The sequence below is a fragment of the Notamacropus eugenii genome, chromosome 4 (assembly GCF_028372415.1).
Source record: "Notamacropus eugenii isolate mMacEug1 chromosome 4, mMacEug1.pri_v2, whole genome shotgun sequence".
Classification (NCBI taxonomy): Eukaryota; Metazoa; Chordata; class Mammalia; order Diprotodontia; family Macropodidae; genus Notamacropus; species Notamacropus eugenii.
In genome coordinates this window covers 89,700,800-89,726,920 of record NC_092875.1, presented here as the reverse complement: position 1 = coordinate 89,726,920, position 26,121 = coordinate 89,700,800, and the positions used below count along the sequence as shown (strand labels likewise).

The window sequence follows — 26,121 nt, the reverse complement described above, 5'->3', positions numbered from 1 at the left end:
ACAACAGGAAATGTTCCTTAAGACTGGAGAAGACCAAATATCCTCACTTTCAGAAAGGGAAGAGAGCAGTGTGAACTTCAATTCCTGGGAAAATTCTAGAGCAGATCATTAAAGAGATGATTAATGAACATCTAGAAAAGAAAGAGATGATTACAAAGAACCAACATGACTTTATCAGTCATACAATAAGTATTAAGTGCCTACAATGTGCCAGGATAGGCACCTGGGATACAAATACAAAGAATGAACAGTTCACATATCCTTTGACCCAGTAATAACACTTCTAGGACTGTATCCCAAAGAGATCATAAAAATGGGAAAAGATCCCACAAGTACAAAAATATTTATAGCAGCTCTTTTTGTGGTGGCCAAGAACTGGAAATTGAGGGATTGTCCATCAATTGGAGAATGGATGAACAAGTTGTGGTATATGAATGTAATGGTGCTATAAGAAATAACAAACAGCAGGACTTCAGAAAACCTGGAAAGACTTATATGAACTGATACTGAGTGAAGTGAGCAGAAGCAGGAGAACATTATACACAGGAACAGCCACAGTGTGCAAGGACTGTTTCTGATAGACCTAGCCCTTCACAGCAATGCAAGGATCTAAAACATTCCCAAAGGACTCGAGGCAAAATGCCATCCACATTCAGAGAAAGAACTATGGAATCAGAATGCAGAATGAAGCAGACTGTTTTCTCTTGTGTTATATTTTGTTTTGTTTTGGTTTTTCTCATGGTTTCTCCCATTTGTTTTAATTCTTCTATGCAACATGACTAATGTGAAAATGTGTTTAATAAGAATGTATGTGTAGAAATCATATAAGATTGCATGCCATCTCAGAGACGGAGGGAGAGAAAATTTAAGACTTATGGAAGTGATTGTTGAAAACAGAAAACAAATTAATTAAATTTTTAAAAAAAGAATGAACAGTTCAGTGGTTGTCAGGAACTTACAGAGGCAACTAGGTGGAAGGGTGGACATGAGTGCTGGACCTGGAGTCAAACAGACAAGAGTTCAAATCCAGCCTCAGACACTTACTAGCTATATGACCCTGGGGAAATCATTTAGCCTATGCCTCAATTTCCTCTATAAAATTGGGGTAGTGATAGCATCTCCCTCACAAGGTGGTTGTGAGGATAAATTGAGAATATTTGCAAGATATTCTGCATACCTTAAAAAATATATAAATGCTAGCAATTGTTTTTCTTGTGCAGGGTTGTTGTATTGGTTTTTTCTCATTTTTCTTATTACTTTCTAATTGGGGGTATTCGAATATATTATATGTGTGTATATATATATCATATAAAATAAAGCGAGCACAACAATACACAAAGAAGTTAAATACAAGGTAGTTTGAGAGGGAGGGCACTAGGGCACTAGCAATTGGGGGCATCAGGAAAGGTTCCATGTAGAAGATGATACTTGAGCTGTGTCTTAAAGGGAGAAGGACATTAAACTGGCAAATGAAAGGGATGTTGTAGACATAATTTACTTAGATTTTAGGAAAGTATTTGATATAGTGCTGTTCTGGTGGAAAAGATGAAAACTATGGAGGTCTTCAAGTGAGGAGTGAATACTCTGGGAGGATATTGTAGAGGGAACTGGTTGTACTAGATGGTTTCTGAGGTCCCTTTCAGACCTAAACCTCTCATCTTGTTTATGTTAGATCTTAGATTAGATTACTTTAGATTACATTAGATCCAGGGTTCTTAACCTAGGCTTTATAGCTTTTTAAAAATGTATAGTTTTATAGCTGTATTTCAATATAATTGGTTTCTGTTGTACTCTATGTATTTTAACTTTTTATGCATTAAAAACATTATTTTGAGAACAGTACCATAAGCTTCACCAGACTGCCCAAGGAGTCTGTAACACAAAAAAGTTAAGAACCCCAGAGACTAGAAAGACTTTGAATTAATTTCCAAACCTGAGATTCAATGATTCTGTCTCTGTGTCTCATAACCTTATAAGATTGTAAGCTGCTTGAGCTTTCTTATCTATGCTTTCTTTCTTCATAAGTATTAGATATTTTGGACAAGTGTGTGTGTGTTTGTCCTTCATTGCCAAAGAAGACCATGCCATCGGAGAAATAATGACATGACTTGCACTTGACTTTGTTTTGAGTGAGGGAGGGCTATGCAGGTCACCAGCCTCACTTCTCCTTTAGAGCCATCTGAATCCAGTGACCAGATATTCATCAGGATGACTGGAGATGACTCAGGATGGGGCAATTGGGGTTAAGTGACTTGCCCAAGGTCACACAGCTAGTGAGTGTCAAGTGTCTGAGGTGAGATTTGAACTCAGGTCCTCCTGACTCCTGCACTGGTGCTCTATCCACTGCGCCACCTAGTGCCTTGGAAGTATTTGTTGAATGAGTTAATATGTAAATGAATTTAAATTTAAATTCTAAACTAGTAGCATTGTTTCTCATTATTGTATAGTGGAAAACACTGTATATGATCAGAAGACTTGGACCCTGGCACTAAATTAACTGCACCCCTTGGGCAAGTTTCTTTACTTCTCTGGGCTTGAGTTAATCTGTAAAATGGAATTGGACTAGATTATCTCTCAAGTTCCTTCAATTCTTTAATATTTTTGAAAGCCTTCTATGTGGCCAGTATGAAATTAGAAGAGTTAAGAAAACTTTTCTATATTTTTTCCTTGATTAAGGAAGTCTTGATTAAGTCTTGATTTATTAGCTTCATGTCACTTTGTATCAGTTACACATGCATTTAGACTTGTAACTGTTTGTCAGATTGGTTATTTAACTTGCTCTTGTTCTTTGTTTCTTTATCTGTTTCAATTCTGCTGCACTAATCCCAGTTACCCTTCGAATAATGGAGCATATATATCTAGGTCACTTTTTCCCAATTCTTCTACGATGTTTTTGGGTGCTGAAGTTTTGATCTCGAAATCACAATGCTTTCCTTACCCTGATGTGCTTTTCATTTAACCAGTTCTCCCCTGTGAATCCTGATAGGTTGCCCTGGAAAGATGGAAACCTTGAGGCCACCTCAGGAGTCATGCCCTGTTCCACCCTCTGTTGGCTTCTGGGCACCTGGGATAAATGTTCAAATTCAGCATCAAGAAGTGCTGCTCTGTTTTTGTGATCTTCACTATGATATTCACCCCTTTCAGTTCTCTGTCCACCCATTTCCTCATCCCAAAGATCAGCCTCGGCTGTCTTCACTTTCCTTGTCACCATTTTCCCTCTGATCCATGACTTTTATTTAATCTTCCCCATCATTCTCACCCTGGAGACTTGGTTCACTGCAACTAAGACACCATTGTATTAAAAAGAAGATGACCTTTACTGGCTGTAGATGTAAGGTGGAACGTTAAGATTTATTGCTTGCAGCCCAAATATAAAATTGCCCAAGAAATTGCCAAGTCAAGAAGACATCCCCTGAGAGACATTAATAAAACAATAACAGTTCCTCTTTTACCTGTGCCACCTAGCTGCCTCTGACATAACCAGATTTATGCTTAAGGAAAATTACTTTAGCAGCAATGTGTAGGATGGACTGGAGTGAATGACTCAAGGCTAGGGTACTAGATTGTGGAAGGCCTTGAATGTCAAACAGAAAGAAAATAAAGTTTATAAGGTGGCTCAAAGACTAAAGAAAATGAAGATTCAGAGGCCAGTTAGGATAATAATTTAGATGGTACCAATTCCTTCCTTGTGAGAAAAATTCCCAGTTTCTGGGCAGGATATGGAGAAAAGGAGAGATCCTTTGGGCCTGGATTCTTGGAGGAACCAAAGTAGGAAAGACCCAGAAAGATTATAGGTGAATGAGAAGTAGTCATGAGTAAGATGGAAATCATAATCCAGTCATTCAGCGAAGGGCTGAGATAATAGCTTTGATACTTGGGAAAGGTCTGTCTTCTCTAGGTTTCCATGTAGATAGCAGGTAGCCATGGAGACTGAGAATGACTCTTTCCCTTTCCAATCCCAGTTTGGTGTCTTCTGTTCATCTCCTGCCTCGTCTTCTGAAACAAATAAAACAGTATATTTAAACTGAACTCCTTCCCTCCCCACCTCTTCAATTATCAGTTGATATTAGCCAGATTTAATTAGCATTTAGAAAGAGGTTATTTACTTTATAAGCATCAATTCACAGTTGATAAATGGTCAAAGGATGTGAATAAGCAGTTTTTAGAGTAAAAAATCCAAACTATCAATGGCCGTACCAAAAAGAAAATCTAAATGACTAATAATTAGAGAATTACACATTAAAACAACTCCTAAGTGCCACCTCACAATCATCAGATTGTCTAAATTGATAAAAAATGAAAATGGCAACAACAACAACAAAATGACAACGGGGGACTGTGGGAAAACAGACACTTTAATGCACTGTTAGTGGAGTAGTGAACTGGTTGAGCCACTCTGGAAAGCAACTTGAAACTATGCCCAAAAAATTATTAAATTGTGCATATCCTTGACCCAGCAATACTTACTAGATCTATACCTTCAAGAGAACAAATAAAGAGAATAAGAACTTATATGTACAAAAAACATTTTTAACAGCTCTTTTTGTGGTAGCAAATAATTAGAAACTGAGGCAGTGCCCATCAGTTAGTGAATGGCTGAACAAGTTATACTCTATAGATGTAACAGAATATTTAGGAAGACTTGTGTAAAGTAAGCAGAAACTGGGAGAATGATTGATACAATGACTATAATAGTGTAAAGACAATCAACTCTGAAAGATTTAGGAACTTTAATCAATGTGATGACCAACTACAATTCCAAAAGACTTATGATAAAACATGCTATCAACTTCCAGATAGAGTAGTGATAGACTCAGAGTGCAGATCAAAGCACGTTTTTTTCTTCTTTCTTTTCTTCCCCTTCCCTCTCTTCTCCTTTCTAAATGGGGATTTGGCTTTGTATAACTACATATTTGCAGTGGGTTTTGTTTTTCTTGCCTTCTCAATGTGTGGAATATGTGGAGGTGGGATGGAGAGAATTTAGAATTGGAAAAAAAGATTCTTTTTTTAAAAAGGAGGTTATGTACTGAGGTGGTATAGTAAGAATGATTGGTACAAAACATCCTCCTAGAAATCTGTGGATGCACTCCCCCACAGGTATATATAAAGACCTTTTGAAAATAGTCTCAGGTTTAGAGGTAGTAAGGCACAACTTATAGTCCTTGGTTTCCAGAAGTTCTTTTCTTCCCTTCTTAGGGTACCCATGAAGTTTCACTTAGGCATGGTGTCATTTCTCTACTGGGCTCATTGTAGAATCTTCAAGCTGCCTTTCCTTAGTATGTCTAGTTTTTACCTTAGCTCCCAAGGTGGGTACTACATCAACTATTCTGAAGACACTGATAGGATAGCCAGAAACTTCTAATCCTCCAAAGTTCATATCATCTACCTCTTGTCAAGGGTAAAGGACTCTTTTCTCTTTTCGCCCCAAAATGATTATTTCTTGGGGCTTGACTGGAAGACTTTCACCACTAAGTTTCCAGGTACTCAAAAGTTTCATTCCAAGGTAGCTTATAGTTTTTATATAATTTAATTTTATATGATCTAGGTCCTTCAACGAATCCTCAATCAAATATTTCCTATGCAATGTCACTATTTCATCCATTAGCTTTCAAAGATTTCAGAAATGATCAACATCTCTTTGCCTATAGTCTAAGGTCCTTGGTTGTTTAGTTGATTTGTCATTCTTACCTGCTGAAGTTATCCAGGCAGAGCATCCTGTTAGTATCTTTAAGTGTGGTAGGATGATTTTATGATTGATTGACCCAATTGTTCCCTACTCTTACATTATTATTGCTATCTTATTCTTTTTGGATGGAGTTCATATAGAGATAGTTCAATGGCAAGTCACTAGTTTGGTATTATTCTTTTATATTTAATGCGCTGTGAACTGCTGGACAAATGGATAAAATGACAGCTTTTTGTAATTGAATAAAAGTATTGATGTTTAAGCTCATCTTCTGTAGACTTATTGAAAATATCTTTGGGATAATACCAATAGCATACAAGATGGAAAACTTTGACACATACCTTGCCCTGTTTCCACATGTTTATTTTCATTTTATTGCCAAACTGTGATTTCATTGGTTTAGGGAACTCTCTGTGAGAGACTTCCTCTAGCAATGTCTTAGCAACTTTTGCTCTTCTTAGAGTGTTTATCTGTTGTACTGAATGGTTACTGAATAGTCAGTCTGTGTTAGAGATAAAACTTGAATCTGTACCATCCTGATTCCAAGGCCAGCTTTCCATCCTCTGTTCCATACTGTTTCTCTGCACATGGTTTTAATTTCTCCTACTAGGTCTCTGTATTTTGAAAGCTTTTCAATTTGTGTAATTTGGTTATTACAAATGTTTAGCATGGTGACATCCATTAGAAACTTATTTTAAAATATTATGGGTTAATGCTATATCTAAGCATTATGGAGCAATAGTTCTGTTTATAATAATGCTTGAGTACTAGTACAATCTATTTGTTGAATTCTCAAGGATGTTTTGGAGTTTAATTCAAACTGAGAAAATCAAATTGATATTGTCTCCATATTGTAATTAATTTTTTTGTTTTTAATTTTATTCTATGTTTTGTATAACTCCTATGGGGATAAAAATTATCTAGCCTACAAAAAGAGAGACTGAGGCAGAGCTCTGAGCCCATGGCACTTTATTAAAAGGTCCACGATCCCCTCTAATGAAGTGGACTTCAGATCTTCCTCATGATATGAGATGTACCCTCCTTATGGCCCTATTTTTATACGGTTACATATTTAGATAACAATATCAAATACAGAATAATTCCATTGGTTGGCATGTGATACATAGGCCAAAATAAGCAAAACAATATATTAGCAGAGACATGGTTTGGGCAAGGCAGGAAATATTTCTGTCAACTAGGTGGTCATATTGCTTTTATAAGATAGGTGAAGCATAGGGCATCTCTATCAAGTAAGTAGTCATAAGACGGTCGTGAGATGGTACCTGTTCATGTTGGACAAGAGAAAATGGTCCAGAGATACAAAAATAATTTTGGGGGACTTTCCATATAGTTAAATCACCTCTGACACACTGTGCTTGGTCACCATGACAAGGAAAAACAAGAGTGGAGGGTGTCTAGCTAGCTTTTTATGATTATGCAAGTGATCTTACCATCTGTAGCTCAGAGCTCTGGTGTCAAATATACAGAACTTATAATCACTATTCCCATCATAATAAATTGATTAACACTGATTGGAATAGAGTAGGGGTCCTCAATGAATCAACTTCTTCATTCTCCCCTTCAATTCACAGAAAAGACCCCAATTTTTCTTTGGATCATTACAATTTAAATACATGGAGGGCAGTCCTCCATGTATGATGCAAAACCAGTAGGGTTTGCAAAACCCTTCACTGAGGTACAAAGGTGACATTAGTAAACAGGGAAATGGGCATAACTTATAACATATGATTATATTCCATCTGATTACACAATCACTCAATAAATGTCTGAGGTGAGTCTCACCAAGCCCATTCTGTTTTTTAAAGCATTTTTCCCCTCATAAGCTTTTTGGACCTCTTTTACATTTGAGTTAGTCTATTTTTACAGGTGTTATTTTCCTCAACATTTTTTAGGTCTCCTTTAGCAAGCTGTTGACTCGTTTTTCATGATTTTCTTGCATCACTCTCATTTCTCTTTCCAATATTTCCTCCACCTCTCTTACTTGATTTTCAAAATCCTTTTTGAGCTCTTCTATGACCTGAGACCATTGCATATTTTTTTGGAGGTTTTGGATGTAGAAGTCTTGACTTTGATGTCTTCCTCTGATAGTATGCTTTGTTCTTCTTCATCTGAAAGGATGGAAAAAATACCTTGTCACCAAGAGAGTAACCTTCTAGAGTCTTATTTTTTCCATTCTTTGGGCATTTTCCCAGTCAGTTACTTGACTTTTGAGTCCTTTGTCAAGTGGAGGGTATACTTTAGGAACCTGTAAGTACTCAATTCCTCCAAAGTGGCACAATCAAGGGAGAGGTGTTTACTCCTCTCCTGGCCTGCACTCTGGTCTGTGAGTAACCCCAAGCACTCTTTTCTGCCCAGGATCTACAAGTAGGATTCCCTCTCTACAGTCTCTACCAGCTTCACCACACCAGCATTCCTTCTCACCTCAGGACTGCCACTCAGGATTGAGACCCAGATCAACTGCTCGATTCCTCCAGGGTCTTTAGGCTGGGTTCCAAAAGTGGACACTGCTGCTGCCCTGGGACCGGGGCTGGGGCCAGACCACGCACCCTTCTCACCCATGTGAAATAGCTTTCTTATTGACCTTTGAAAGTGTCTTTGAGTTTGTGGGTTGGGAAATCTGGGAACCACAGCTGCTACTCCTGAATCCATGCTCTGAAACCTGCTCCAGTCCTGTCCATGCTATGCACCAAGGCTGGCCTGTGCTCTGCTCTGAGCCCAGTGTGATAAACATTTCCTCTCAGCCTTCCAGGCTGTCTTAGACTGGAAATCTCTTTCATTCTGTCGTTTTGTGGCTTCTGCTGCTCTAGAATTTGTGTAGAGTCATTTTTTTTACAGGTGGGCTGTGGGGGGAGAGCTATAGCAGGATCATCTTTCTATTCTGTCATCTTGGCTCTGCCCTCACCACTGGACTTCCAATGACTCTGGAATAAGAGTGAGGCTGATGACTTCGTGCAACTCTACCTCATTTAACTCCAGTTCATGTACAAGTCAAGAAATCATCTTATGATGCCATTGGTCCTCTTCAAAAAATGAAGGACCAACAACAACATAATTTCATCTGGGCTCTCATTGCATAAAATCAGTCCTTTTATACTTTGCTAATTAACTATCCCAATCAACACAGTCATTTTCCAAAAACCTTTTCCTCCTTCCTCAAAGATCCCTCCACCTCAGCTAAGAAACTTGCCTCATATTCTACTGAAAAAATGGAAGCTATTCCTTAAAAGCTGTGTTTTCTTCCATCATCTCACATCACCCAGATGTCTTCTGCTACTATTTCTGCCTTCACCACTGCCTCAAATAAAGAGATGGAATTTCTCTTTGCCAAGGCAAACTTTTATACATGCACAAGCAACCTCATTCTATCTATCTTTTCTGGTAAATTGTACACTCATCATCTCCACTCCCTATTTTTTTCTTATCTACTAACTGCTTTTCTTCTGTCTGCAGTTATACCCCTGTGTCCCTCATCCTAAAAAAAACCCTCACTAGATCCTTCCATGCCCAGGGGCTTACATCCCACATCTCTCCTTTGTATGGCTAAACTTGAGAAGACCATCTATAACTGATACTTCCCCTCTCTCACTCTCTACAGTCTGGCATCTAACCTCATCATTCAGCATGAAACTGCATTCTCCAAAGTTACAAATGATCTCTTAATTGACAAATCTAATGGCCTTTTCTCATCCTTGAGCTCTCTGTAGCCTTTAATATAGACCACTCTCTTCTCCTTGATAATCTCTTCTAGCTAGGCTTTGGGGACACTAATCTATCTTGATTCTTCTTCTGACTGTTCTTTTGTGCATTTCTTTCACTTGATATTCATCCAGATCATGCCTGCTAAGAGTAAGTATCTCTCAGAGAGCTCTCTCTTGAACCCTCTTCCCCCTCTACATACTATTTCATTTGGTGATCTATATTCTCATAGATTCGGTTATCACTTCTAGGTGATGATTCTAAAATCGACTTATCCAGTCTTAGCCTCTGTGATTTCTAGTCACATCTTCAACTGCCTATTGGACATCTTGAACCAAATATCTCATGGACCTCTTAAACTTAACATGTCCAAAACTGAACTTGTTATCTTCCCCCTATCCCATCCTTACTTCTTCCTAATTTCCCTGTTACTTTGGAAAGTACTATCATCTTCCTAGTCATCCAGACTTGCAACCTATGTATCATCCTGGACTCCTTACTCTTATCTATTGTCAAAGTCCTGTAGATTCTACCTTCTTAACATTTTTCATATATACCCCCTTCTCTCCTCTGACACTAACACTACTCTGGTGCAGGCCTTCATTGCCTCACCCTAGAACTATTGCCTTAATCTCCCTAACTCAAGTCTCTTGCCCCTCCAGTCCTTCCTCCATTCATCTGTCAAACTGATCTTCCTAAAACACAAATATGACCATGTCAACTCCCTATTTAATAAACTTCACTGGCTCCCTATTGCCTCTAGGAACAAATATAAAATCCTTGGTTTGGCTTGTAAAGCTTTTCACAACCCGATCCCCTCTTTCCCTTCCAGTCTTACACCTTTCTCTCTCACAATTTGCTCTAGGATACAGTGACACTAGCATCCTTGCTGTTTCCTCCTACAGGACACTCCCATCTTCCAACTATGCATTTTGGCTGATTGTCCCCATGCCTGGAATTTTTTCCCTCATCTCTATCTTCTGGTTTCCTTCAAGTCTCAGCTAAAGTCCCACTTCTACAAGACTTTCCTCAATATTTTCATTAAGCATCTGCTGCCATAACTTGTTTTAGTGCTGTAGAACAAGATGTCCCTTCAATTAAATCAAAACAGTTATTAAGTGCCTGCTATATACTAGGCACCATGCAAAGTGCTGGGGATTTTGTGGTTTGTTTAGTTGTTTTTCATTGTCTCTCACTCTTTGTGACTCCTTTGTGTTTTCTTAGCAAAGATACTAGACTGGTTTGCTATTTCCTTCTCCAGTCCATTTTATAGATAAGGAAACTGAGGCAAACAGGGAGTTGACTAGGGTCACATATCTAATAAGCATCTAAGGACAGAGTTGAACTCCGGAAGTGGGGTCAGGAGAGCTCCACCTTGTGAGGTGATCAACTCTGATTGGCTTAGCTCTCCTCAACAATACAATTATCCAAGATAATTCCAAAAGACTCACAATGGAAATGCTATCCCCAACCAGGGAAACAACTTATGGAATCTGAATGTAGATAGACATATACTTTTAAAAAACTTTATTTTTCTTGGTTTTTTTCTTTTACAACATGACTAATATGGAAATATGTTTTGCATAACTGCACATGTGTAACATTTATGAAATTGCTTGTCTTCTCAATTATAGAGGAGGGGGAAAGGGGTGGGAGAGAATTTGGAACTCAAAATTGTAAAAAATGAAGGTTGAAATCATTTTTATATGTAATTGGGAAAAAATATTAAAATACAGAAATAAAGATTGTAAGCTCCTTATTAAGGTCAAGGACTATCTTTTATTTTATTAACTGTATATGCCTGGCACATAATAGGTACTTAACACATGCTAATCACCTTCCCTTCTCCCTTCTCTAGGTTTGTCTCAGTAGTCTGTGAGCTCCTTGAAAGCAGGGACTAGTTTTTGTCTTTCTTCATATTACCAGAGCTCAGCACACCAACCAGCACAGTAATATATGTTTATTGACTAACTGGGAAAGGCAAAACATTTTGTAAGGAGGAATTTAGATATTTTACCATACTGTAGTATGATTTGGTTTGATGAACACTGATTTAGAGGAACTTCCTTGTAAGTTGTGCTTGGTTAGATGAGCACCTTGAGCTGGTGAAGTTTTTGAGAAAAGATTAGAGTTTCCAGGTAGAAAGTTGGTGAAAATAAGAATTATCTAAGAAGACAGAAAAATACTTTTAAATTAAAAAAAATTATTACCAAGTTCTTATTTTCTCTCCCTCCTACCTTGACCTTTATGAAGAGAGGGAGGAAGAAAAACTAATCCCCTGTAACAAATATGCATAGTCAGACCAGATTCCCTCTGGTCATACCCCCAAAACACGTCTTATTCTGCACCTAAGGCAAATTATCTCTCTCTGTTAGGATGTGGGTAGCCAACTTCATCGTCAGTCTTCTGCAGTCACCGCTGGTCATTTCATTTATGAGGGTGCTTAGGGTTTTCCCAGTTCGTTTTTCCAAGGTTGCTACTCCATAAACCGTTCTTACTCTTCAGTTCATATAAGCCTTCTCAGTTTTCACGGATACCTTCTTTTCATCACTCCTTTTCTCTTGGGGAGGCGGCTGGGGTTAGGTGACTCGGCCAGGGTCATACAACTAGTAAGCATCTGAGGCTCCTAACTCCAGGGCCGTGCTGTCTGCTGCCCCCCTGGATGCCCCATAGTACTCCATCACAGCCACGCGTCTGCCACCCCGCAGTGGGCATTGCCTGTCATCATCGTCATCAGCGCCCTTGTCAGTATCATTACTGGCATCCCGTCAGTCTCTAGTTCTTTGACATTACAGAAAAGAGCTGTTTGTAAATATCTTTGTACGTGTGGTTCCTCTTCCTCCTTCAGTTTCTCCGGGGTGTAGGCCTAGTAGTGACAGAGCTGGTCCAACGACACCGGATACACAGATGACAAGCGACAGCAGGGAGCCACAATGACCTAACTCTAAACCAACAAGGCAGGTGGCTCCTGGCTCCCTCCTTAAGGAAATGCCCCGCCCCCCCCCCCCCCCCCCCCCCCCCATAGAGAAGAGAAGTCATCCAAGATTCCTAGAGCACTCCCGGATGTCCGCTTGTGGGAAGGAATGGTGGCCTGTGCCTCGGTGGTCGGGGAGGCGACCCCTCCCCCATTTGGGGCTTTTTGGAGAGCGGGTCATCGTCTCTGGCTCGGCCGGCGAGGTCCCCAGCATCTGCCCTCCCGCCGTCTGAGGGCGGGGGCGGGGGGGAGCTGGTGAGCCGGGGGCTGCCCAGGCCTCGCGCTCCGGCTTCCTCTCCCCCTACTTCTGCCCTCTCTCTTCGGGGTCCTCCTCTCCCGCCCCACCCCCCCGCCCTGCAGGAAGGGGTGGGGCAGGTTTTGCCTTTCTCTGTGGGGCGCCGGGCACACCGTAGGGGCCTCATAATTGCCGGTCGACAGGCTGACTGACCCTGATGCAGCTCCCCCAGCTAAAATGTGCCTGCCCCCTGGCAGAGGGCAGGTGGGGTGCAGATGTGGTGGACCGGCCTTAACTAAGAGGCCAAAGCCCTGGCTCTCACTTGCCTTGGGGGCCACCCAGGGGTGCGTGTCCCACCTGAGAGCCCCAGACTGGAGGGGTGGAAGTGCGTGCTGGGTCTGGTGGAAGGGGCCCAAGCCCCTCCTTTGGTTCTGCTGAGGCTCCTTCCTGGGGCGCGGAGCCTTGGCGGGAGTTGTCCGATGTTAGTGTTACGGGATCTGAACCCCAAGACCTGACAACACTGCATCCCCCTCTGCCTCTTAGGTCACATAGGGATGCGCTAATATATGGTGCCTGTTACCTGCCAGGCAGCGTGCGAAGAGCTTTACAAATAATACTTCACCTGATCTTCTCATGAACCTGGGAGGCAGGTGCTGTTCTTACCTTCATTTTATAGTTTGAGGAAACTGAGGCAAACCGAGGTTAAGTGACTCACCCAAGGCCACCCCGCTAGGACGTGTCTGAGGCGGATTCCAACTGATATCTTTCTAACTCCAGGCCAAACAGGGGACAGGAATCCCTGCTTTGCCTCTTTGGTGGTTGTAAGCATCTGAATGGTAAATATAAAACTTGTTCAAAGGAATTATTTCAGTCATTTCAGTCACTCTCTATGTGACAGGCACTGTATAGTACAGAGGAAAGAATGCTTACTTGGGATCAGAGCTTCCTAGATTTAAAGCTGGAAAAACCTTGGAGAGAATCCGGTCCAGAGGTGTCAAACTCACTCCGGAGTGCGGTGGGGGTGAGAGTGAAGCAGATTAAAATGTTCCTGGGAAATGTTTAACAAAATATATACAAATACAACACAGTGTTAATTTGTGGTTTTCTAAATCAAAAGAAATTTTTCTTTTTGAGTTTGATACCAGTAATCTGGTCCAATCTTTTCATTCTACAGATGAAGAAGTTTAGACCCAGTGAGTTACTTCCCTAAAATTACAGTCATTAATTAATTAGTTAATTAAACATTAAGTGTTTACTGTGTGCCAGGCACTGTGTTAATTGCTGAGTTTACAAAGAAAGGCAAAAACTAACTAACCCTCAGGGAGCTCACATTCTAATGGGGAAAGCCACATGCAAAAAAATTGTACAGAAAAGATATATGCAGTGCAAATGGAAGGAAGACTCCGGCCACTGAGGAGGAGTCAGGAAGTAAGGGAAACAAAAATAGGTCCTCTAACACCAAATCCAGTGCCCTTTGCACTCTTCCAGTTCCCTGAAGCCTAGTGGCAAATGAGTTGTCCAAGGGAAGGACTTGGTTATTTTCTAAATTCTGTTATCCCTAATTTAGCACTCATTAATATCAGCAGATGTTCTGAAGGTACCCTTCCAGCCCTGCCCGAAATCAATGGTTTCAGTCACAAATTTTCAGTGCTACATTCGTTGTTTAAATGTTTTTGAAATATGAAATTATTCATTTCTGACTTTTCTCCCTGTGCCTTCCAGCTCCCTCAATCCGGCAGATATTGGGTACTCAGCATATATATAATATATATATTAATCCAATTTCTGAGCTCTTTTGCTCCCTCCCTGAGATTTCCAAGGTTCTCAGGCCAGAATCATCTTTGACGGCTTAGGCAGAAGTTTCTCTTTGAAGCCTTTAACTTCATTCAGCGTTTTAGGAGGACCCATTGTGTGCTGTGTGCTAGGTGCTACAGGGAATCCATAGTTCCCTAGAATTCTCTCCTGGTTTCCTTCAAGTTCCAGCTAAAATCCCACATTCTACAAGAAGCCTTTCCTGATCCCCCTTCATTCTAGTTCCTTCCCTCTATTGATTATCTCCAATTTATCCTGTCTACATTTTGTTTGTAGGTAGCAGTTTACATGTTGTTGAGCTCCCGGAGAGCAGATGCTTTTACCTTTCTTTGTATCCCAACACTTAGTACAGTGTCTGGCACATAGGACGTACTCAATAAATGTTTATTGACTGACTTACTGACTTTAGCTTAGTCCATATTAATATAGTTAGCAAGAAATTAAAACTAGGATAATTGGGGGAGATGGGAAGAAAACACACCAATGTCCCCAGTGAGCTCTGTCACCAGATCAGGTGAAAGAACTGCCAATGTGATCAGCAGCTAATAGTAATTTTTGGGTAATCATGACAAATGGTAGATATATTACAAAACTAGAGATTCAATGGTCATCTCAGTTTTCAAAAGAAGGTGGTTTCTTCAAACTATTAGGGGAGTCAGCTTGATATCTTTTCCTGGTAAAATTCAAGAATCTTATTAAAGCAATGATTTGTGAGTTCCTAAAAGGAAAGAAATTGTATTACATATAATAATATTATACATATATGTATATGTGTGTGTGTGTGTGTGTATGAATTTCAGCAAGGTATTTGACTAAATCTCTCATAATATCCTTGTGGCCAAGATGGGTAGATGTGGGCTGGATGATAGTACATTTGGATGGTTTTGTAATTGGTTTTCTCACCAGATCTAAAGAGTGGTAATTAATATATTAATGTTATACTGAAGGGAGTCTCTAGTGGAGTGTTTTAGGGTGACCTTTTGCCCTATTTCAACATTTTTATCAATAAATTAGAGAAAAGACCATACTTATCTAGTTTTCAGGTTATGGGAAGGTGGAAAAAATAGCTATTCTGTTGACAGTTGACAGAATTGGTATCACCCATAAAAGACTGGGACAGGTAAAATGAAATTTAATAGAATAAATGTAAAGTCTTGCTCTGTGTTTCAAGATGTGAACTGCATAACTACAGGGTGGAGATGGAATGGCCTAAAAGCAGTGCATGTGAAAAAAGACCTGGGGGTTTTATTAGGCTATGAAACTAAATATTAGTAGTGTGAATTGCTCCCTCAAAATGAATAGAACTTAAGGCTGAATAAAAATGCATAATATATAAGGTGGAGTTGGGGGGAGTAATCTGTTTATTTTTCCCTTTTTAGACCCTTTCTAGAGGATTTTGTCCAGTTCTGTGCATCACATTTTTAGAAAGGATATTAAACTATTTGGAATAAATCCAGGGGATAGCAAGAGGTCTGAAGACCATAATGAAAATTAGTTAAAAGAACTGGAATACTTAGCCTAGAAGAAAGTGTTTAAGAGGTGGAGCCAAGATGGCAGAGTAGAAAGACACACCTACTCTAGCTCTTCCTCACTGCACATAAAATACCTGTAAAAAAACACCCAACAAATTCTAGAGTAGCAGAAGTAAAAAAAAAACAACAGAGTGAAAGAGATTTCCATCCCAAGGTAGCCTGGAAGGCCAACAAGAAAGGCCTGTCACAAGGGGTGCAGAGCAGAACACAACCCACAGAGCCCAGCCCAGTCTTGGCCTCGGGACACTAGCAGGAACAGGACTGGAACAGGCCTCGGGCTGGAATCTCCCATAGCAGCTGTGTTTCCCAGATCCCTCAATTCACAAATGCCAAAGACAGCTTCAAAGGTCAATGAGAAAGCTTTTGCACCTGGGTGAGAAGGGCACAGGGTCCTCCCCCAGGTGGTGGCAGCAGCAGCCTCCATTTTTGGAGCACTCTACCTAAAGACCCTGGGGGAACTGAGCTGCTGATCTGGGTCTCAGCCCTGAGTGGTGGCCCTGGGGTGAGGAAGAATGCTGGTGTGGTGGAACTAGTGGAGGCTGTGGAGAGGGAATCCTACTTGCAGCTCCTGAGCAGAAGAGCTTTGGTAGCTCCCGGACCAGAGCACAGGCTAGGAGAGGAGTAAACTCCTCTCCCTTGATTGTGCCACCTTGGAAGAACTGAGAACTTACAGGTCCCTAGAGTATACTCTCCTCTTGACAAAGGACCTGAAAGTCAAGTAATTGATGGGAAAATGCCCAAAAAAGGGAAGGACTGTTTTGTTTTTTGTTTTTGCATATTCAATGCCTAGAACACTGACTTGTACATGGTAGAGGTTTAATAAATGTTTGCTTGATTATAGTTTATAACCCTTAAAATAATACAGAAATGACTTATAAAAAATGATTATAAGTAACGACATATAATTATAACAAAATAACTTATTATAACTCACATTTCTATTATTATATAACTCATTTTCATAGTTCCTTAAGGTTTACAGGTACCTTTCTTACAACGTGGGGTAGGGGTTGCCAGTATTATCAGTATTTGTATAAATAAGTATCAAAGAAGTGATGTGACTTGTACATGATCACACAGGTAGTAAGTTTTAAAGTACAGTCTTCTAAGAGAGACTTCAATATTTTAATTTTTAGTATCTGTTTTACCACCTTTCTTGACCAGTCTTCTCACTCTCTTCAAGTATGTTTTCCTTATTCTACGTGTTTATTTTGCACTCTGTTGTGGAATTCTCTCTAATAACTTTATTCATAGTACTACAGGACTTAAGAGTTCGAAAGGACCTTAAAGATGGTCTAGTCCAACTCCATGAGTCAGTTAATAAACATATTACATGCCTACTGTGCAAAGCCCTGTGTTAGTCATTGGGGGAAATAGAGAGTTTAGATAAGACACTATCCCTTAACTTAAGGAGTTTACAGAGTAGTAGGAGGATGAGGGACCCACACATAACTATGGTACATAATATTATATTTTTAGTGTTGTACAGATGCCCCCCAAAAATGTGCTTTGTGAGGCCCAGAGAGAAAGGCTCTTATAAAGTGGGAAAGTTTTCTTGGGGAGTTGCCATTTTTAAATTGGGCTTTAAAGGATGGGTAGGGGTTCAACTAGCAAAAATGGGGAAGGAAGGTATTGTAGACAAAGGGAACAGCCTGGGCCAGGGCAGGGAGGCAGGAGAGCACGGTATATAGTTGGGTGCCCAAAAACTTTTTAGTCTGGCTGGAATATGGAGGGCACAGAGGCTGGCAAAAAAAAAGCAGGGTTGTACCAGATTTTGGAAGGCCTCAAATACCAGACAAAGGAACTTAAACTGTACTTTGGAGGCAGAAGGAAGTCACTAAAGACTTTTCAGCAGAGGAATGATATGATCATATATATTTCTATGAATGATTCTCTCAATGACTTTCAATTTGATGATACTATTTCTGCCTTCCAGCAGTCTGATTCTGTTTTGTTTCTCATTTCAGATTGTAACACTTTTAATAAGAAAAAGGCTACATCAAAACAAAAAATTACTAAAGAAAGAAACATGGAACAATGTGGGAAAAATTCCTAAGTGAAGCTTCCCAGGGATTGAGGTTTATGAAAGTCTCTGAAATGCAGGACAGTTTAGAAAGGCAGAAAGAGGTCCTTCAAAGAACTATCATTTACAAGATAACTCCTGGAGGGAAAAGAAACCATGGACATAAAGACTATAAAAAGTAGCTTCCGTCAGAGCTCAAACATCAAACTTCAGGGAAGTCACAAAGGAGAGAGACCTCCCAAATGTGAAGCATGTGGCAAAAGTTTCAAATATCAGTCAGATATTATTAAACACTTGAGAATTCACACTGGAGAGAAGCCTCATGAATGTAAGGAATGTGGGAAATTCTTTAGCCAAAGCTCAGATGTTACCAAACATCAGTGAATTCATACTGGGGGAAAACTCTATGAATGTAATAACTGTGGGAAAACTTTCATTCATATCTCACATGTTATTAGACATCAAAGAATTCATAATGGAGAGAAGCCCTATCAATGCAGTGAGTGTGGAAAAGCTTTTAACCAGAGCTCAAACCTTATTCGACATCAGAGAATTCATACTGGAGAAAAGTCCTATGAATGTAATCATTGTGGCTAATCTTTAATTCAGTTTTCATTACTTATTGAACATGAGAGAATTCATACTGGAGAAAAACCATATTAGTGCAAGGAATGTAGAAAAACATTTAGTCACAGCTCAGATATTATTAAACATCAGAGAATTCATACTGGAGAGAAGCCCTACATATGTCATGAGTGTGGAAAAACCTTCAGTCATAGCTCAGGTGTTATTAATCATCAGAGGATTCATACTGGAGAAAAACCATATGTATGTAATGAATATGGAAAAGCCTTTAGAGGAGGGTCAGACTTTGTTCAACATCAGAGAACTCACTCTGGAGAAAAATCCTTACAAATGCAGTGAATGTAAAAAAGCTTTTATTCAGAGCACACAGCTTATCAAGAACCAGAGAATTCATAGTAAAGAGCACATTCCAGAGAATAAACCAGTTAATGTAATGAAAAAAGAAAAAGGAGAATCTGGAAGGGCAGAGAATCCATTTTAAAGCAGCCTTTCAGAAGTTTGTAAGCTCTTGAAGGTCAAGCATTTAACTTATATACACCTAACCCACCATCTCATAAGAGTAGCTAAATAAATGCTTATTGGTTCATTGTTTTGATAACTTGTGTGGCTGTTTCACCCTCATTCCTCACCCTATTGTTAAATCTGAGGAGTACTAAGAGAACCTGGGGTAATGTAGTTGTCAAAGACATTTGAAGAGGAAGTAAGTGTTGAATGTCTGAGCAGATATTGAGACAGATGAGAGCTGAGTAAATTAGCATGGAGTATGGCCAGGAGGAAGGATGGAAACAAATATTAAGTGCCTACTGTGTGCCACACACTTTTATAAGTAGTATCTCATTTGATCCTCACGATAACACGGGAGGGATAATAGTAGCATTATTATCCCCATTTTACAGTTGAGGAACCACTGTAATGTTCCAGGAAAAACACTAGTTACTAAGGTAACTTAGAGCCATTTTAATTAGTCTTCCATTTATCTACTGAATGCAGAGGTCTTTTCTAGGTTCTCTGAGAGATAATTTACACAACAGGCATATGCAGTTAGTTTCTTTTCTTGAAACTGTTGGAGACAGACTGTCATGGTAGTTTTCAATGTAACTAAAGGACAGAGGGCGAGGTCTCATTTTAATGGTGTCACCCCAAATCCACAGAGACAGATTTTGGCTTAGAAGAAAAATGTCTGAACAATTAAAATTTAGGGTTGGCGATAGAATTGTCCAGAAATGAAATGGCTGCTTATAGAAACAACAGGTTCCCAATCATTGTAGGTTTTCTTTTCCCCCAAAATGAACAAGCATTTCTCTACCTCCCACTAAACCTTCCCAAAACTGAGAAAAACAGGAACAAAACCTTTATAGCAAATATGCAGTCAACTGAAACAAATTTCCACATTAGCTATATCCAAAAAATATCACTTAAGTTTTCCATTAGGAAGCTAGACAGATGCTTGTCAGAGATGTCATTATAGAACAGATTCCTGCTCAGATAAACATTGTAGTAGAGGACCTCTCAGATTCTTCCCACTCAGATTCTGTGATTTTAAAAAAAATCAGTGCTGAGAAAGAAGCAGGAGGAAGTTGTCACTTGGATGTGGTAATGCCCTATCTTCAGAGTGGGACATTACTGAATGACTGAACAGCAACCACAATGCCCTATCTTCGACTGAACAGCAACCACAATGCCTTATCTTCATCTGAGCAGCGTTACATTTTTTCTTCATTGAAAAAGTTTGATATCTTCTGTTTTCACATAAATTTCTCAACAACCTTCTTCCTCACTTACCCAATGAGTAACAAAGAATTTTTAGAAAAAAAAGTTAAGCAAACCTAACTAATGCATTGGCTGTGCCTAACAATAAACATATCATTCTGTACCGATAGTCCCCCACCTCTGCAAGTTGAGGAAAGATATTTCCTCATTTCTCCTCTGGGGTAAAGCTTGGCCATTATAATTATATAGCATTCTTTTTGGTTTTTTCTTTGCAGTTACATTTCTGTTAATGTGTATGTTGTTTTCCTGCTTTTACTTACTTTATAACGGTTCATAACAAGTTTTCCCATGCTTTTCTGAATTCTTCATATTCATCATTTCCTAGAATGTATTAATACTCCATTATGTTCCTTTTTTAATGAACATCTACTTTGTTTCCAGTTTTTTGATGCCATAAAATGTGCAGCTATGAATATTTTGAGAGAATGTATGTGTATATTTATACATATGAATGTATATTTGTACATACATACACACACAGATACCTTTCTGTCTTTAACTTGACTGGAATAGCAGTAAGATTTCCACTCCAAAAGGAATAGACATTTTAGTAACCTTTTTGGGGGCATAATTCCAAGTTGCTTTCCATTTGTACCAATTCACAGCTCTATCAACACAATGTAATGTGCCTGTCTTTCCACAAAACTGCCAACAACGACTTTCCATTTTTTGACATCTCTGCATATTTGCTGGGTTTGTGGGAAAGTCTGATTTGCTTTTGTGAAAAGTTTTGATTTGCTTTTATTATTGGAGAGTTAGCAAAATACTCCTTATGGTTTGCAGTTCTTTTTTAAAAAAAACTATCTTGTTATATCCTTTGACCATTTATCCATTGGAGGAATGGTTCTTGGTCATATATTTGTACTATGTGTCTTGAATTCTGGCTCTGGAGTCCATGAATTTAGCTCTGATACTACCTGTGATTCTGACAGATTTCACCTGTAAATGCATATGGAACACAGGTTTTGTTTTTTCTTTGATAAATTCTTTACAGCTCAGTCAACTAACATTTATGAAGTGCCTGCTATGTGACAGGCACTGTATTAAGTGCTTGGGGATAGGAAAAAAAACTATTTCTACTGTCAAGGAATTCACAATCTAATGGGGGGAGACAACATACAAACAACTGTGTGCAAACATTTTATGTATATATTATATATGCACATTATATATATATATATATATATATATATATATATACATGTACACACATAAATGCATATATATATATATATACATATATATGATTAATTGGGGGAATTTCAGAGGAATGACACTAAAATTAAAGAGGACTAGCTAGTTAGGAAAGGTTTCTTGCAGAAGATGAGATGAAGTCAAAGGCAGAGATGAAGTGGGAGAGCATTTCAGGCATAAAGGATAGTTAGTGAAAATAGTGAGGAGATTGTGTTTGGTATGGGAAACAGCAATAAGGCCAGTGTTACTGTATCAGAGGCTATGGTGGGGAGTAAGGTGTAAGAAGACTGGGAAGGTAGGAAGGCGTCAGATTACCAAGGGCTTTGAAAGCCAAAGAAAGGATTTTATGTTTGATCCAGTAGGTCAGAGGGAGGAAATGGAGCTTATTAAAGATGGGGAGGGGATGAGGTGGTGGTGGCATGTGATGTGTTTAGATGTGGATCTGACAGCTGAGGGGAGGATGGATTGAAATGGGAAAAGAGGCTGGGAAACCAACTAGCAGTCTCGTTCAATTTCATTTCTGAGATTGAATTAAGATCTCTATTTCCTAAACAAGCTATATTTTAAAGCTCTTGAATATGCATGATTTATTTCACATTTCTCCAGTTGTTTAAGGTTTATAAAAATGACTTTCTCATCACAACCTGTGATCTAGGTCACCTAAGTGTTGTTACATTCATTCTTTTCAAACAGAAAATGGCCTTAGAGTTGAAGGGACTGACCTATGGTCACACAATAATGTCTTGGGGCCAGGACTCATATGGTCATAGCACTGAGAGCTGAAAAAGACTACAGAGATCATCTAGTCCAGTGCCTTCACTTAAAAGAATAAACAAGCTGGAGAGGGCAAATGAGAAAATATTGAAAATCTACTAAAAGGTTCATAACAACCTAGAGTAAAAAGTAAAAAATGAGAAACATTTTTTATCTTAAAGGAACTGATTTTATTGGAGGCAGTGAAAAATTCAACACAAACACAGATAGGCATAACAGAGTTGGTAGTTTAGGGACAAATGAAAGATCAGCAAAGAGCTCAGTTTTGAAGGAGGAAAAGAAATATTAGCTAACATTTATTTGTATAGTGTTTACTATGTGCCAGGGACTTTGCAATTACCTCATTTGAGCCTTCATAACAACCCTGTGACTAAGGAAGGTGCTATCATTATCCCCATTTTACAGATAAGGAAACTGAGGCAAAACAGGTTAAATTACTTCCCTGGTGTCATATAGCCAGTAAGTGTCTGAAAAAGTTTGATTTCAGGTCTTCCTGACTCCTGGGACCCCACCCTCTTTCCACTGCCCCACCTAAGAGTTAGTTAAGGGAAGATTCTTTGGAGGAAGAAATGGATTCGGAAGGTAATGCGTTGTAGGCATGGGGAACCCTGTTGTGTGTGAAAGTAGGAAATGTCCTGTCAAGTACTTCCAGTACCTGTAGGAAGGATAGATATGCGACCCTGAATCCTGGTGACGGTAAGAGTAGAGAGAAGGTGGATATGGAAGGTGGGATAGACTTGGGAAGAATCAGAGACCTCAAGGCTGAAGAGCTGGTTAACACCAAGGGAGATGGGTGGTGTCCTCAACAGGAAGGGACAGGCTGGTTTCCCGGGAAAGCTGGGTGCCCATTTGGCTACCTGGAGCTTGGGACAGGGACAGGAGATTCAGCACTCAGCTGGCCCAGCGGCCCTGGGGTTCCGTTGCCCTGGGGTTTGGGCATCCAGGACCAGTGGATGGGAGATGGACTGAGACAGAACTGGGAGGCTACCCCAAGGGGTAGGAGGGCTGACCCTAACTGTCATGCGGGTCTCATGCCCTTGGTCCCTTTCCTTCCAACTCGGGCACCTGAGAGCCCAGGAGGGCCAGGGCAGGAGAAGCCAGCCAAACCCTCCCCCTCAGCTCTCACCCCTTCTCTCCAGGCTGTTAGAAACACGATTGACACTAACAGGGTATTAAGGAAAATTTATTACAGCAGAGTTCAGAGGAACTGAACCCTTTGGCCAAAGTGGGGACCCCCCCACCCTCTTTTCGGGAGGAGGGAGCGCTGAGTACAGAAGTTAGTTCAAGACAGGTCCTCCCACCAGATGGGCCGGTCAGTTCTCCATTAGGTGACCACCTTGTCCACATGCCGTCACATGACCAGGTAACCGTTGGTGTGGCCCCCAGCCACGCATGCTCCAACGTAGGGCCCAGGATCGGAACACGGGGCGGGCGTCTGCTTCCATGCAACCTCGCGAAGACGCGCCTTCTCCAGGTAACCCTGGGTCACCTTCTGGGCCATCCCTGCCAGCTGGGATCGGAGAACTTACCGAGAGCCCGGCGATTCTGAAGGCCGCGGCGGCCTCCTGATTGGCTGAGCCCACCTGCCGTCCGCGGCCTTCTCAGCACCGGACTGACCCTGAGCGACCCCATCCATCGACAACAGCTCCCTGGGGAAGCGCCACCTCCGCGGTCTCCCACGAAGCCACCCTCTCCTTTCCGGCAGCGGGGGTGCGCGACGTGACCCTCCGCCAGTCCCCTTCGCCTCTGCCGGCCTCAGTGTCCCCATTTGTCAAACGGGGATAATAACACCCACCTCCCACGGCGGTGGCGAAGACTGAATGACGTCACATTTGTTTCCCCTCCCTCCTTTTCCGGCGGACACCGAGCCCACGGGCGCCTAGAGCGTCGCCGGAAGTGCCGTGGGGGCGGGTCTGAGGTCAGGCGGAGACCCGGGAGCACTTCCTGCTCGGGAGGCGGCTCGGGTGCGTGTGATGCGCACGTCGTGCGGGGCTGGAGGAGACCTAGCGAACCCTGCGTGTGCGGTCCAGAGTTAAGGGTAAGCCCGCGCCGTGGAGGAGACCACGGGCTTTGGGGGTCTCGCGTGGCCCCGTGGGAAAAAAGACAAGAGGGCGCTGTGGCGGGCTCGGGTACCAGGTCGTTGTGCGCCTGCGCCAACGCGTGTGCTTGGTGGCGGGGGTGGAGGTGGGCGCGCGTAGGTGTCCTGGGAAGGCCTTTTTGTGCGCCTGCGCGTGACAAGAGCATGGTTTGTCAGGTGCTTTCAGTGTGTCCCTGCGCGCGCGTGTGTGTGTGCGCGTGCGCGCGTGGTGATGGGGACGGGAGGTTTGTGTTTGAGGGGCTCTGTCCTGTCTTTGTATTAGTTTAGCGCTTGGTACACAGTAAGCGCCAAATAAATGCTTGTTGCCTGCCTGTGTGTGTGTGTGTGTGTGTGTGTGTGTGTGTGTGTGTGTGTGTGTGTGTGTGGTGGGGGGTTGGGGAAGGATTGTTCTGCCTGGAAGCATCAGAAAACGGAGATCAATGATAGTTTACTTAATTGTAATAATGGACAACGTCATGGAACCTCCTTTACCCCCCCCCCCCCCATCTGTCCGTGTTGCTCAGGCCAGCTTCCTGAATGCCGTCAGTGGTTTCCCTTTTCCTGGAGGGTAAGGACCGCACTCCAGGCCAGCATTCAAGGCCTTCACAGGCCGTGACGTCATCGTGCTGGTGGCGGTGACGTCATCGTGCTGGTGGCGGTGATTGTCCCAACCTCCGGGCTGGCCCTCCCTTATTTATCGGGAGTACAAGGTGATACATTAGAGTGCTTGATGTAGTTCATATCTGACTGGGGGATCAGGAAAGATGTTATGGAAGAGGTGACATTTGGATTGACTTTTGAAGAATGGAGGTCAGTGAAGGTTTTTCTAGACGTAGAGGTGGGATAGGAATAGGGCCTGGACCTGGGATTTCATTTATAGAGATCTCCCCATTGAGGAAGCCCACTCTACTAACACAGGTGGGTACCTTCCCTGCAGTGTATCACCTTAGAGCATGGAAGGCTAAGTGACTTGCTCAGGATCACAACCAGTACATGGTACTGGTATAACTGGTTCTCGTGACCTCAGGACCAGCTCTCTCCTCTGCTGCAGGAAATCAGCATGGACAGAATCCCACTGTGATGCTGTCAGAACCATATGAAATAACATGCAAAGGGCTTTACAAACCTTAAAGTGCTGTGTAAATGCCAACTATTACCAAGGCAAGAAAATGTAAGGTGTGTAGTAGAGAAGGTAGACAGTCTAATTTGACCAGCACAGATTCCATGTAGGGGAATCATAAGAGACGTATTAGAATGGTAAGGTGGCTCCAGTCTGGGGAGGCCTTGAATGCTAGGTAAATTAGTTTGTGCATTACTCAGTAGGTAACAGGCAAACTTGGAAGATTTTGTGAGCAGATCTTTTGGTGTATGATGCATGGATGGGGTGGAGGGGTCAGAGGGCAGTGAAGGTGGAAGCATTTGTTCCCATTGTAATAGTCCAGACAGATGGTAATGAAGATCCATACTAAGGAATAGAGAGGAAGGAATGGACATGAGGGATGTTGGAAAAAGTGGAGTTGGTGGGACTTGTTAACTGACAAGAGTATAAGAGATTAGAGAAAAGTCAAAGAAACATTAATAGCCTTACATCTTGGTCTTAGCTCTGCTACCTTCAACACTTCACCATATATACACACTAAACTCTGATTTCTGAGTGTAGAGGTTGGTTCTTGTTCATTTTTACCTTCTGTATGCAGGGAAATTCAACTGGATAAACATTTTTTAAGCCCCATCTCTGTGTT

The 26,121-nt window shown here is 41.2% G+C and overlaps 1 protein-coding gene and 1 pseudogene across 1 annotated transcript in view; both read left to right on the top strand.

Annotated features, from left to right (window-relative positions):
* LOC140500373 (uncharacterized) overlaps nucleotides 1–19,162 on the top strand; it is a 56,136-nt pseudogene extending 36,974 nt beyond the window's left edge.
* Nucleotides 19,163–22,454: 3,292 nt separating this feature from the next.
* LOC140500372 (uncharacterized) overlaps nucleotides 22,455–26,121 on the top strand; it is a 38,672-nt gene continuing 35,005 nt past the window's right edge. The window contains exon 1 of the mRNA XM_072602899.1: nucleotides 22,455–24,340. The gene's annotated coding sequence lies outside the window, so the exon portion shown is untranslated. The remainder of the gene's footprint in view (nucleotides 24,341–26,121) is intronic.